The 16321-nt window shown below is 31.4% G+C and overlaps 1 pseudogene; it reads right to left on the bottom strand.

Annotated features, from left to right (window-relative positions):
- Positions 1-2363: 2363 nt before the first annotated feature.
- On the bottom strand, positions 2364-15077 carry LOC137821819 (WAT1-related protein At4g08290-like; annotated as a pseudogene).
- Positions 15078-16321: the final 1244 nt, after the last annotated feature.

The raw sequence follows: 16321 nt of genomic DNA, 5'->3' as shown, positions 1-16321 counted from the left end.
GAGGCTAGTTCATAAAATTTATATGCGGAGTGATTTATAAAATAATAATTACATTTAAAAATAAAAAAATACTAAAAATATGTCATTAAAATAAATACATATATACATATATATATATATTATATTTTATATATTAAAACATTATATTTTAAAATTTAAATCAATTTCTTTCATATAATTTAAATATTAAAAACTATATGTATTTTTTTATTTAAATTTTTTTTGAAACAAGTCAAAATAGTTCCTTAATTTGTTGTTGTGACATAGAATATAATAAAATAAAAAAATATTTAATCTACTTAAAAAAAATGAGGTAGACCGAACCAACACACCTCTTCAAATCTCTCCATTCCATAGTTTATCTGCGCGAGCGTCTCATGTTAAGTCATGAAATCCACAACTATACAGTTCTATCAAAAACTTTGATGTTGGTCTGCAATAGAGAGGCAATGTTTCATAAGGGATAAAAAATATGTTCCGAAACAGCTAACAAAATCTGTTATGGATTTGAATCTCTCTTAAGAAATAATATATATATATTAAATGACATTGTGTGGATAGTGTCCATTTTAGCTTAATTCCAAATTCCACGTCGGATTTAGTGTTCGGAAAAAAGGTTTGAGAGTTATAAATTATCTCCTCCTTCACTTTAATATATCTCAATTTGTAATATCTTCTTCCATAATAATAAAAACGTGTTGTTTTAGTTGTGTTCGGAAATTAGGCTAAACTGACCAAACTCTATTAGTGTTCTCTTTTAGTGGAGAAATTATCCTAATAGTGTTATGATATTTTTGTTAAACCTACAAGGGAATATTTTACTTGAGCCCAACAATTTCTTATTGTTAATTGATTTTACCCGAGCCCATAAATGGATTTAACTTAGTACTATGTGTCATAATGATTAAAAGATTAAACACATATTTTCCACTTTCTAGGCACTAAATAGTATGTTGTATTTTCATTTTATTTCTCACCCAATTTCTTTATATTTCTTTTACTACAAATTGTTGTGTACCCTTGATCAATTTTGTTTGTTCAAAGAGTCTCAGTATAGGTAGTCGTTGGTATTAAACGACAATCCTTGGAAAGATAATAACTTTTTGTAGAATTTACTACTTGTTTGATAAGTGTTCTTATTTATAAAAAAAAACTATTATTTTTAACATTTTGCAAGCATAATGAGGTTCAGCAGTAAGATGGGGTAGTGAGGGAGGTGAGAAGACATTGGGCCTCGGAACAAAAGAGAGTATTTTTTAAATGTCCAACGTAATTGGAGGTATGAAGAGTAAACAAAGGGGTAGAAATAGTAGTCCCCTTACTTTTTGCACCTGAACCCAAGTATAGATCTACTGCTAATAAGTCAAGGGTAGCTCCATAGGGGTGGTGAAATTATAATTTGTCCCTTAATAGAAAAATCTGACCAACAGTAATGTTGTCTTCGGTTTACTGCTGTTCAACAGTTTGGCCAGTCTTCTTAGGTTGACTTTTTTTCCCTGATGCAATTTCTGGTTTATACAGCCCAAAAATAAAATATATTTGTAGAGGTGTTTTAAATTGATTTGGTTGTTAATCACAAACTCCATTGGTTAGTTATTTAATTAAGCCATGACCAATTGCATAAATCCAACTCATATTGCCAATTGGTTATTTAATTATTATTAGTCAGATACAAAGCATGGTTCACTTGGCAGAATTCAGTTTTTGCAATGATGAGGTGGGTATTAGTTAAAGAGCAAATTTCATAATAATCCTCACTGGCTTATCAATACATAGGTTACAAAAGTACTAAGATAATTAATTAATACATTATCTACTGTCAAGACCGAAAGAATCCCAAAACATTTGACCACTCGATCACGATCACGATCACGATAAGAATATCACGTGGTCAATCGATCCATGACGATGAATTATGGGTTAACCAAGTCAGCAAGACTAACTCATAATTAAGAGTTGTTTAGCACAACCCTAAACACGAACCAACCTCCTAATCTAGCCCACCAACGAAAGTCCATTAAGGTAATATAAAGAGGTACAAAATCCAAGAATCAGGTACGTCATTATCTATAGTACTCTGACAACCGAGTGTCATACCCTGACTGACTTGATCGTCGGAGTGCCTTGTACAAGTACTATCTCAGTCATATACTCTCAGACGACCGAGAGGAGGAAGACGAAGTAGGAAACTGAGTGCGGAAACGACCGACCGAGTGGAAGAGCAAAACAATCGCTCACTAAAACACATTATTATCCACTATTGCTAGCTATGTGCTTGATACCATTACATGCATGTCTAGTATGACTTTAACTTTCTCCAAACATTGTGGATGGACAAGGAATCACTGATTAGGTAATTAAACCTACACAACATACATCTCTCTTTCTTCCCCGATTTTGTTATGCTCGGTTGATGTCTGTTTTTCCAAGTTCTCACTAATAATATCAATTTTGGAATCAACAGTTGCAGCAGTTTGCTGTGACTTTCTAACTTGTGCATCTGCTGATGCTAATTTGGGTTCTGAATAGTCCTTGGCTTTGCCCCACACAACTGAGTAAAGGCCCAATGCGATGATAATACCTCCAATTATACTGCCATGCATTCATACAAAACTTGGTTTGTCAATTGTAGTTGATAAGTGCATAGTTTTTTAGAAGGTTTTGATTATTAAAAACAAGAGATATTAATAAACGGTAGACATGAAAGCATAAAGGGTGTAGGATATATATAACAGAGGAAATGAAAATAAGATGTAGACCTTCCTAGATGCAGCTGTTCTCCTAATATAAGGGAGCCCAAAGCAGCAACAATTATCATGCAAAGAGGATTAAAGGCTGTGGCAAATACGGGTCCTCTCAAATGCTACTGCACCATATCAATTTCAACGTGCACCAAACCTGTTATTGAAAAATGACAAAAATATTCTTTTAAAATAAAGAAAATAACCTTAAAATATAAGAGTGTAAAAAAGGTAATTTAAGGAACTTTTTATCCAGAAATATTTCAGATTTAGATATTCAGAACACATTTTTGAATTTTGAAAATTTTTATCCAAAATGCATTTTCATTTTTTCTTTTGAAATTTTTTATTGAATGTATTTTTTATTTTTTTTTAATTATATTTACTATTTCGGATTTCTAAATCCAAAATAAAGGTAATTTTAAAAAATTTTAAAAATGATAAGGTGGAGGTTAGAATTAATATGGTAGGAAGAAATTGCCCCACTCAGTTTCAACACCAGCCCTTGAACATAGTATGCAATTCCAGAACTTACGACTCCCTGAAAAGGTTGGGAAATGCGTTAAACAAATTAAATTTTTCACATTTTTCTGAATATCTAATTAACACTTCTAAATGTAACGTCTTTTCTTTTCATATTCATATTAGGAGTTACGGGGAGGTTGATGGGCATGGAGATTGGTTGAAAGACTATCCCTGTGTAAATTAATTTTTATTAGGTGACTCATGAAATAAATAGAGGTTGGGCTTTGAATTTGAATATAATTTAATGATAATAATAATAAAATAATTTTTTTATTGATTAACCTAAGAAATATATAAAGTGAGAATCTAATCTGATGATATATATATAATGATACCGGATGATATTTCTACAAATTACGTGGTCATAGTTCAGTGTCAAGAAAAAAATGTCACAAAAATAAAATTGTCAAGAGTGAGGAAAAAAAGATAAAAATTATTCACACAAAAACTTTTATGAATCCAAGATAAGTGTATATCTTCTTTTTAATTTTAATTGTACGTAAAGCATGTTAACATTAGAATATTATTATATGCATTCTTTATGTTTTATTTTCCTTCTGATATAGAGTATCGTTGTTCATTTTGCAAAGTCTCACTGTGCTTCCTTCGTCTACTCTAATTGGGTTTTGAATCCATTGGATTATATGAGGATGGTTGTGTAATATTTTCTTGTGGTTAGTTTGGTTGTTCCTTTCTTGGTAGGAGTATGATAAAGTGTTTTGCTCTTTATGTATAAAGGTTAGACCACCTCTGAAGTGGTTTCCATTTATTTATTTTTTATTGCCGATAAAAAAAATGTTATAATTTAATTTAATTTACATTATATATTATAATTTAATTAATTAATTGAAAGTGAGGAATGAAAGGTTAAATTTTCTGCTTTATACATTAAATTTAAAATTAAAATTTTGAAATTATTTGTATGTTAGATTTGTAATTATCAAAAGTGATCAAATCTTTAAGTTTTATTTAATTTTAAATAAATGATAAATTTTATTTCAATTATCTACAAAATGAACTTTAAAACTATAAATAATGATGTATATGTGAATTGAAATTCATTATTATAAGACATTTATGGAATACTAACAAATTGATTAGTTGTTCTTATAATTAATAGATATGACGGTTGATAATAAGTATGCGTTATTAGTTTTATTTATATATCCAAAGATAATAAATACTCTTAATTAATGCATATGTAAAACTGAATAATGTTAATATAATTAGCGACATTATGTTTTGTGTATTAATGTATCCCCCAAAGTAGAACATTAGTATGCATAAAATGCTTGTTATTTGAATTTGTATTGTATGTTAAGTTTTTGACTCAAAGTATTAATGTTAAGTGTGTGATTGCACTATTTGTTCTTGTATCTTTACATTCGCATGCTACGTTTGTTTCAATCTTTAATGGTTTAAATTTTTCTGATTTGAGTGAACAAATCCAATCTCACTTAGGTGTATTGGATCTTGATTTGCCTTTTCAAATTGAGAAACTTGTTGCTATTACTGATGATAGTAGTAATGAAGAGAAAGCTCATTATAGGGATTGGAAAAAATCAAACAAACTTAGCTCGATGTTTATGTGAATGAGCATAGCAAGTAATATTAAGTCTGCTCGTTCTTCCCAAAACTAATAATGCAAAAGAATTTATGAAATTTGTGAAAGAGCGCTCCCAAACTACTGATAAGTCTCTTGTTGGGACATTAATGAGTATCTTAACCACCATAAAATTTTATGGTTATCGTACTATGCATGAAGCCTTTCTTTCTTTCCAGCTTGCTCCCTGATTGTTCACATAGTGTATGGAGTGGTTTCCATGATTCTTCATACTAGTCTCTTCATGAACTAACATGCTATGCAATTCATGCATATTTCACTTATCTTTCATAGTGTTATAGTTCATCTAGAAAAGACCATACTAAGACGGTAAAGAGTTCAAAATGAACTGCACGAGAAAATTATCATCTACTGCCATTCCAAAAGACTTAAGTTTTGTCACAATATTTGTCATTTCAATGACATGTTCGTGCATAGTACGAGAACCATCAAATTTCATGGTGATTAATGTACTCATTAATGTCCCAGCAAGAGACTTATCAACTATTTGGGAGCGCTCTTCCATAGACTTCATGAATTCTTTTGCATTCTCGATTTTGGGAAGAGCGGACTTAATATTGCTTACTATGCTTATTTGCATAAACATCAGGCTAAGTCTGTTTGACTTTTCCCTAGCTATATAATGAGCTTTCTCCTCATTGCTACTATCATCAGTAATAGCAACAGGTTTCTCGATTACAATGGCCAAATCAAGATCCAATACACCTAAGTGAAATTGAACTTTTTCACTCAAGTCAAAAAAATTTAGACCATTAAAGACTAGAACAGACATAGTTTGCGAATGTAAGGCTACAAAAACAGATATTGCAATCACACATGCTTAACATTAATACTTCGAGTCATAAACTAAACATACAATACAGATTCCGAAAACATTCTATGTATACTAATGTTCTTTTTTGGGAGATTCATTAATACACAAAACATAATGATGCTAATAGTATTAACTTTATTTGGCAAGATATATGCATTAACTAGAAACACTTGTTATCTTTGGATATACAAGCAAAACTAATAACACATACTCATTACCAACCATCATATCCATTATTTATAAGGACAACTAATCAACGTGACCCAAAAAATGTCTTATAATAATGAATTTTCATTTACCCATATTTAAATAATTTAACATCCATTTTATAGGTAATTGAAATAAAATTTATCAGTAATATGGAATTAAATAAAACTTAAAGATTTGATCACTTTGGTGATTAACAAATCTATCATACAAATCATTCCATAAATTATATCATTAATTGAAAAAAATTCATCCATGATTTGAAATTAAATAAAACATAAAGATCTTTAGTGATTACAAATCTATCATACAAATAATTCCAAAATTTTAATTTAAAAATTAATACATAAAGCGGAAAAATTAATTTTTCATTCCTCACTTTCAAACAATTAATTAAATTTTAATTAAATGCAAACCAGATGACTCTATAATATAATAAAATTTGAATTAAAAACTTTAATTAAACTTTAACAAAACCATTAATAAAAATGAGGACGTGAAGTGCATCGAATTAATGACTGGCGTAAGTTGCATTTATTTATTATTTTTTTATTCATTGCACAACTCGTCCCATTAGAAAAAAAAATTGATTCTTTTTCATGAAGCAAAATTGCTTAAGGTGCAGGAAAAAAATATATTATACATGCATTAATTATTCATCATCAACCTTGCCCTCTCACGCACCATTCCCGAACCCCAACATGTCCCTTCCGTTTTGTACTCGCTCATGGCCACTCATCGTTGCCGCCACTAGCGCTTCGCACACAGCTGCAACCAGCACGGAACCACCGCGCTGTCAGCCATGGACCACCGCCCAAAGAGAACCCACTGCCCGAACGCCAGCCAGGAACCACCGCGCGAAGACCCACCATGCGAACGCTACGCGAACCACCGCGCCGCACTAGCCACCGTGTTGCGCGAACCACCGTGCTACTTGACGCCACTAGGTTGCGTTCACCTGCGTCGTCGGCTGTAGATATGGGTGGTGACGAAGATGCGCAACTGATAGCGATGTTCACGCGTTTGGGTTCACAGGGTGTTGATGCCGTTAATGGCGTTGGGTGCAGGAAGATTAGGGTTCTGTTATTGAGGAATGAAAACTTAGAACTATAAACCCTAATTTTAAAATTAGGGTTCTTCAATTGGGATTAATTAAGAATTTAGGATTTTAAAATTATGAAAAAAATATTAATGGAGAATCACAAAATGAGCAACAAGGCTCTAATACCACATGTAAATTAAAACATGATAATGAATGCATACAATAATGTTCTCATATAGATTTTATCACATCATGATTCTCACACATATTCATACAATCAAGAAGGAATAGGCACTTACATTGATCCATAAGTGATCCTACTTGAGCAGTTACTTTATCTCCTTTGTCCAAATCTATCTCTTGGCAATTATTTTATTGTCACACACTTTCTTGATGACTAATAGTGAGACAACGTTTATTTGTAGAGACAAGACCCTTACTTTTTAATTCTCAATCTTCTTCAGATGTAGGTTTTCATTAGGTATCATCATATATATATTCTCACATTAACCAAGAGGCCCTTTAATTCTATTATTATTATTAAATCATATTCGGGCCCAAAGCCCAAACTCTAAGTCATGTGAGTCACTTTATAGAAATTAATTTACATAATTTCTTACACAGCATCTCATGTTCCAATACAGAAAGGAGACAACTTTAATCTCATGCAATGTCCAAAGAATGATTTGGACCGGAAACAGATGGAGACTATCCCTTATGCATATGTTATTGGGAGTTTAATGTATGCTCAAACATGTACAAGACTAGCTATTAGCTTTGTAGTTGGTATGCTTACTTATAAAAGATTTGATCATCTTGAAGTGATGAGATATACAGATTCAGATTTTAATGGTTGTGTGGATACACGAAAGTCTACATTTGGTTATGTGCATCTTTTAGCCGAATGAGCGATTTTATAGAAAAGTGTGAAGCAATCAGTCATTGTTGCATCCACCGTGGAGGCTGAATTTGTGGCATGCTTTAAGGTCATAGTTCAGGCTAATTGGTTGCAAATTTTTATTTAAAGACTTGGAATTGTTGACAGTATTGCCAAGCCACTAAGAATTTATTGTGATAATTTCGCAACTGTCTTCTTTTCTAAAAACAAAAATATTCCAAAAGGTGTTAAACATATGGAATTGAAATACTTTGTCGTTAAAGAGGAAGTTCAGAAACATAGAGTGTCAATAGAACATGCTAGCATTGATCTTATGATTGTTGACCTTTTAACAAAAGGGTTACCGTCCAAAACATTTACTAGTCATTTTGAAAATATCGACATTATGTTTACTAGTGAATGATGAATATTGTTATTAATGCTTATTTGACACTCTGAGAGCTTATTGATATATAAAAGTTTCTAAAATCTATGTTTTCTAGTTTATGTATATGCATGCAAATAATGGTATGAAAAACAAATTATGGTATTATTGATGGAAATGACATTATGTTTGAACTCATTATGGATTTCTCATTATAAAGTCATATTAAGGAGAAATGATATATAGTAATACATGGAAGGGAGTGTGTTGATTAAAAGACATGTAACCGTCATTACTCTTATTATTTTTGTATCCTTGATTTTGATTGATAATAAAACCAATTTATGTAGGGTGATAGAACCAATTTACGTAAGCCTTTATATGCGCATTATGATTTATGTAATTATTAAATCATGAAAGTATTATAGCTCATATGAGTCAAGTGGGAAATGTTAGAAATTATGTAAATTAATTTCTATTATGTGACTCACATGAAATAGAGTTTGAGTTTTGAGCGTGAATGTGATTTAATAATAATAATAAAAATAAAATGTTCATTATATATATATATATATATATTTTATTTTTTATTTTTTTGATGATACCTAATGAAAATCTAATCTGATGGAGATTGGGAAAATAATAGCAATAGGGTTTTGTCTCTGCAAATAAAGTTGTCTCACAGTTGGTCATCAAAAAAGGGTGTGACAAAAATAGAATTGTCAAGAGATAGATTAAGAAAAGGAAGATAAAGAAACTGCTCGCATAGGAACTCTCATAGATCAAGATAAATGTTTATCTCCTTCTTAATTGTATGTAAATCATGTGAGAATCTTAACTTGATAAGATCCTTATGAGAACATTATTATATGCGTTCTTCATGTTTTATTTTACATGTTTGTCTCATCATCTAAAATCCAAATCGTCCCTTTTTTGAGACAATATCAACATGGCACAACACTGAACTAAGGTTGTTCAAAATCAAAAAAAAGTAAGTAATTTTCTTAATATACTAACCCCCAAAACTTCGAAACTTCTCTTCAAATGAAACTTCTTCAACCAGGGAACCTGGCCCCTAGAAAACGCCAATATTAAACTACATCAATTTTTTTATAGGCAAAAATAATAGTCTATGAGATTTGTTTTACATTAACATCATTGATTTTTCTCGACTTGATGAATCTAAATGGTTATATCGAGTCGGTTATTTGATTATTATTTACGACAATTAACATGATATAAGATCCAAACAACAAAAAAAGCTAGCAAAGAGAAATTTGAAGAGTGTAATACGTATGTAAAATACAGATAGATTTGAACAAACCGTGTAAAGAGGAGCATAGAGCCTGTAATCCCAACCAAGGGCCCAAGCGGGGGAGTGACGTTCCGCCACGAGTGACACTGCAAATGTTTCCACTCGCAAGCCATATCAATGTTGCCAATGATAGCTCCACTGGGTATCTTTTCACAATTACCGACTGCACCATTTTTATAGATAAACCAGCAAATCCATGTAAGACAGAGTTTCACGCACTCATCAATTAAATTATTATAAACCACGCATGGTTACATGTGTAAAATAATAACATAAAGAAAGCATACAATAATATATATCATAAGGATGATTGAGGGGGCGAGGTTGAGGGCGTGAGGACATATGTCCGCTTTGTGGTGTATAAAGAAAAGTCCCTGGCTGTAGGTACTTTGATGGTTGTTAAGCGGCCTTTTGATTTGTCTCAGGTAGAGGAAAACATAAGTGAAGGTTGAAAAGATAGTGTGGCCAGCGTGATCAGTCTCGGCTTGGAACAAAGTATGGCGGAGTTTTGTATGTAAAGGAGGTTTGTATACATGCTCTTGGCTCTTTGAAGACAGCAAACATAGTTGGAAAAGAGCTAAATGTTGTGGTCAGGGGAATGGGACGGGTGTGCAGAGTTCTTTTACAACCCACAATATGGTGCTGGGTGGGAGTGGAGTGTTCTTATGCACTAAAGGGTGAAGAAATGAACTTCTCTATTGTATGGAGACCAAGGCTGATGCAACATATGTGGCTGTTAAAAGAATGGCAAAACTGCTTTGGTATTGTGGTTGATTAGCTGGGGTATGTGGTCGGTGATGGACCAATTTGTGAGGATCTTGATGGCCAACACCTATGGATGAGGTCATATCCACACTAGCGAAGAAGAATATCCGGTTAACATAGCAGATGTAATGGGGCGAATTGGTTCTTTTTAGGAGGGACCACTGTGTGGAGGTTGAGGCTGATGCAAGGGGAAGATGTTGTACTGCCAGCTGTAGGGAGTCGGTTATGTTATGGTGGGAAGTTTTCGTCTGGCAACAATTAGAAAGGAAGCAGGGTGTTTGGTACATGTTGAAGTGTTGCTGCCACAAGCCCTGTTAGTGGTTGCTGCTGATGGCAGCTGCTAATTCAGGGTGAAATCAAGACCTTTGCAAGACTAAACGTATGTAGAAGGAAGCAAGAGGTTGTGGAACCTTTCTAGTAGAGGAGGTGGGGGTTGTTTTATTGACGCCTGGGCTATTCATGACGTTCTTAAGAAGTAGGAAGCTTAGTCACGTTGAGAAAGGATGGGAGGAAATCACTCTCTGTATTTTTTCTGTCAATTGCAGTGTGCTTTTCTACTGGCCTATGTGTATACCTATACCCCGTGATTGGTTCCCCTCTAGCTGAAACCACCTAGTGTTAAGTGTTTTTTTACCTCTGTTTTGTTTTGTTGTTAGCTTAGCTATAGAGTGGTCTTGTATAAGGGTTGGGACACCCCTTAAGTGTCTCTCTTTTATTCTATTAATTTATTGCTGATAAAAAAAAAATATCATAAGGATGATTCTCACACATCATATTTAATTATAATAGAGATAGACATTTATCTTGATCCATGAGAGTTTCTATTTGAGCAGTTTCTTTATTCCCTTTTCTCGATCTATCTCTTGGGAATTTTATTTTTGTCACACCCTTTCTTTATGGTCAACTGTGAGACAACTTTATTTGCAGAAACATAACCCTATTGTTATTATTTCTCAAACTCCATCAAATTAGATTTTCATCGGGTATCATATATATATATATATATATATATATATATATATATATATATATATTGTCACTTTATTAATACATTAGGTATCATCAATTAAATGGACATTTTATTTTATTTTTATTATTAAATCAACATTCACGTCCAAAGTCGAAACTCTATTTCATGTGAGTCACATAATAGAAATTAACTTACATAATTTCTAACATTCTCTCACTTGACTCATATGAGCTATAATACTTTCATGATTCAATAATTATATAAATCATAATGCGCATTTAAAGGCCTTACGTAAATTGGTTCTATCACCAATCAAAATCAAAGGATACAAAATAATAAGAGTCATGGCGGTTACATGTCTTTTAATCAACACACTTCCTTCCATGTACTACTATATGGTCCTTTCTCCTTAATATGACTTTATAATGAAAAATCCATAGTGAGTTCAAACATAATGTTATTTTCATCAATAATAACATAATTTGTTTTCCATACCATAATTTGCATGCATATACATAAACTAGAAAACATAGATTTCATAAACTTTTATATATCAATGAGCTCTCAGAGTGTCAAATAAGCATTAATAACAACATTCATTATTCACTAGTAGACCAGTAAATGTTTTGGACGGTAACCCTTTTGTTAAATGGTCAACAATCATAAGATCAGTGCTAATATATGTTCTATTCCTACGACAAAGTATTTCAATTCCATATGTTTAACACCTTTTGGAATATTTTTCGTTTTTAGAAAAGAAGACAGCTGTGGAATTATCACAATAAATTCTCAATGGCTTGGCCATACTGTCAACAATTTCATGTTCTGAAATAAAATTTCGCAACCAATTGGCCTGAACTATGCCCTCAATGCATGCCGCAAATTCAACCTCTATGATGCAGCAACGACTGACTGTTTAACACTTTTCCATGAAATTGTTCATCTGGTAAAAAGATACACATAACCAAATGTAAACTTTTGTGGATACACAACCGGCAAAATCTGACTTTGTATATCCAATCACCTCAAGATGATCAGATCTTTATATTTCAAGAATTCCACTTTATTTTTATAAAGTATTGGTAGCATTTTCGGCAGTGCAACGCAAAAGAAAAAAATAAAAATAAAAATATATATATATATATATATATATATTATTCAATTAATTCTTTATAGTTATAAAATTAGGATTTTAAAATTAGGATTTTTAAAGTTGGAGAGATTTTAAAATTAGGATTCATAAGATTGAGGAAAAATATCTTTAATGGAGAATCATATCAGGATCTTTCAATTCTGATTCTCACACATCATATTCAATTATAACAAAGATGGACATTTATCTTGATACATGAGAGTTTCTATGTGAGCAGTTTCTTTAATCTTCTTTATCCAATTTATCTCTTGCAATTGCAATTCCTTTATGTTTTACATTCATTCTTGATTACTAACTCTGAACAACTTTCTTTACACTTTGCAGAGAAAGAACCCGTTTATACTCTTTTCTAATCTCCATCAGATTAGATTTTTATTAAGTATTATAAGATATATATATAACTTCTTAAATTAACCAATAAATTTTTTATTTTATTATTATTATTATTAAATCACATTCACACCCAAAAACTATTTCATATTACTCACATCATATAAAAATTAATTTAGATAATTTCTAACAACATGCTAGAATTCTATTCATCTAATAGCTTTTTTGCTTTTAAATAATGCCTTGAGTTGTGGAGTCCTTATACTTCAGGAATCAGACACGCATTAAGTAGTATGATTTTATTAAAGAAAATGTTAATTAATACCTGCAAAATGTAGAAACACGACAAAGGCATACAACCCTTTAGTATATAAATAGCACCAGCCATTTGGTGGTTGTTGTGAGAGGTGCTTCCATTTTCATGATGAGTTGTACTTCCAGAATGAAAAAGGTTGAATGCAGGACCTTTGTAAATTGCCATTAGCAAAGCTCCTCCAAAGGTTACCAATGTTCCAATCACTTTGGCTACACTTCGAACCTCCTTTAATTTTAGATGCTCCAACCTACGTGCAAGCGCCAAAGTGCTGTACTCTCAGGTGTGTGCAGCAAATTGGATGCAGGTGCTGTCAAAGTGCTACTGTAGTGTAGGGTAATCTTCTTTAGAGTGTGTAATGATGTAGATAAGCCTAATGGTTATCTTGTTCTAAATCATATGAAAGACTAATTTTTGTAAACGGGTTGGGATGTCTGAAGTATCCCTTTTAATTTATATTACTCCAACATTTGTGTGTATTTCTTTAATATACACATACATATATATAGAGAATGAAACGTAGTATACATGAAAATGAGTAGTTAAAAACTTAAAAGTTGTCTCAGTTAGTAATTACGAAGATGACTGCAAGCAGAAAGGTGATAGAGGGCACAGTATTCATAATGGTAGATGTGAAGGAAGCCGAAGTATACTTCATCCCCAAGTAAGTGAAGCTTTGGTTAAAAACTGGCCTGGTAAAAAATAGCCATGTAATTATTTAATTAACAAAGTTATTATCCGGTAAAAGAAGATATTTCCCACCCAAATGTTATTCTCTGCAAGTAAATATATATATATATATATATATATATATATATATATATATATATATATATATATATTCTCGTGCTTAGGCAGATGTTGGTTCCAGGGTGCAAACAGTTAGTAGCAGCAGCAGAATTCTTCACCAACATTTTCCAATGCCTCCTCCAATATCTGAGAACTATCAACAAGCAAAGGTTACTAGAGTTGGAGGTTTCGTTGTATATGGTTGGCCTCTGTGGCAGCTTGTGGGTTTTGTAAGGTGGTTTGAAGGTGTCTGAAAGTTGGTTTTTTGTGCTGCATAACTCTTAAGCTAGCGTATGATTTTTAGTAGACAGTATGTTATGTTATGGAGGAAGAGGTGTGTTTGATGTTTGACAAAGTTTATATGCTATGCCTTATCTACACCTTCTGCCAGAGCAAAAAACTTTCATTCTTTAGTGGTTGCTTATAATGCAGGACTCTGTTTCCAGCAGGGTCTGTTTTTTTTTTGGGCTAATACTCCTGGAGTTTTAAGCATGGCAGGTTTTAGGGTTTTACAAAACACACGAACCACAAATGAGAGGAAGAAGGCATATCTTTTTTATTGTTTATTGTAAATTGGATTGAAAGAAGGAAGATGTTGGAAGAACTAAGCATATGATGATTTTGGACTGCTGTCATAGGATTTTGAATTGGTCTATGGAAAAGTCTTTATATATATATATATATATATATATATATATATATATATTCCTTTATATGCATGCTTACAAATACAGATATTGTTGTAAGGCTAATTAATTTTAGATCTTCACTTCAGGAATCCAAGGACCCTTATCTGTAGAAACACTGCAAGTGTCATCTTAAGCCTACTTTTCCTGAAAAAACAAAACAAGGAATAAAATAAATTAAGGATATTGGTATTAGAATTGAGTCACCACAAAACGTACAGTTTTAAAGATATAGATGGAGATTTGATAAATGAAATTATTAAAGAAGAGACGAAAATAGTGACGCCTTTCAATAAAGAATGCAAAAGGGGCAAGAACAATTGTGGCCATAGCATTTCTGTACACAATAAACACGAAACGATTCATGCCATGGTTAAGAACATCCTTGCCGAAGATGTAATTGCCTGTCATGCCAAATTGCAAACCAATCATTAAGAGATATGATTTTGCAGCAATAAGAACTTGGCCTATATTTTTGACAGTCATGGTGTTGAGTGTGGCTGAATCGAAGAGAGGAAGAGTGAAGAGAAATGCTATGTGGTTGGTTATTATGAACACTCCTTGAGGTAATACGTTCTGAGAGGGATGTCCATCCTTTTATACACGAAATACCATAATAGCTACTAATGCCACCAACACAGTTAGTATTAAGAAAAACTATATTATAGGATACATTAAAAATCAGTGAGTTATATATTAGTTAACATTTTTAAAAGAGTTTATTGTTTTAATTTCTTAATTAATGTCTGAAAAACATATATTAACAGTCTTCTTTGTTTTTCATAATTAATTACAAATAGACACATGACACTGATGTTAGCTCTCTGTGTGGAGAGAGTAAACTGTTCTTGTCAAAATAATATAGAGGTCATTGTTGGATAGCAATAAAAATTAATTATTTGTGTACAAAAATCACATTATAAATAAATTAGAATTGTATTTTAATGGTGTCATGGATTTTATAATTACAAAAAAATATATCAAACTTTATTTCAGTGTTTTTCTTAAATTCAATACTAAAATGCAAGTGTAAATCTTAATTATATATAATTGGACATAAATAGTTAATTAATTTTAATTTTATTCTTAATTTTTAATTAGTGTATAATTTTGTATGATTATCTGTTGAAATAATCATGGTTAAATTAAAACTGTGAGAGAGAGGAGCTAGCCGTGCAACTGTTTACTAAAGTATTAAACGGGACATGTTATTTTACATCTTGAGGAAAAAATATAAATATAATATATAAAAAAATAAAAAAAATAAATAAGAAATTTATTGACTTCACAAAATTAACTTAAAATTTAATTATAAAATGATGTTAGTATCAATTTATATAATATAATTTAGTTATATCACTAATAATGTGGATTTGCAATACATTCGAATATTCAGTGTTTATATTGAGAACATCATTAAAATAGAGAAGACTTATACACGATAAACTTAACATTTAAGATAGACTCTTAATAATAAGATAATAAAATTTAACTCTAACTCAAATTCCTAAAAGAAGTAGTATTACCATATTAAGACAAGACAGTGAAAATGAAATTTAGCTTAATCCTAAACTTATATACCATAATTTGTGTACATATATAATCATTACAAAATTAAATAAAAATAATAATTTATATAAATGTAATCCCATAATTAGTTTAATTTTTCATAAACATTAATGGTACGTTTTCTTATAATTAAAATACTAAAAATGTTTTGTATTATTGAAAAGTTTGGTGGCCCATGCAATACCAGCCTATTCCTATATTATTAATTAGAATGCA

This window comes from Phaseolus vulgaris, chromosome 9, assembly GCF_000499845.2.
Source record: "Phaseolus vulgaris cultivar G19833 chromosome 9, P. vulgaris v2.0, whole genome shotgun sequence".
Taxonomy (NCBI): domain Eukaryota; kingdom Viridiplantae; phylum Streptophyta; class Magnoliopsida; order Fabales; family Fabaceae; genus Phaseolus; species Phaseolus vulgaris.
Note: the sequence above shows the minus strand (reverse complement) of the source record. Positions and strands in the feature narration are given on the sequence as shown.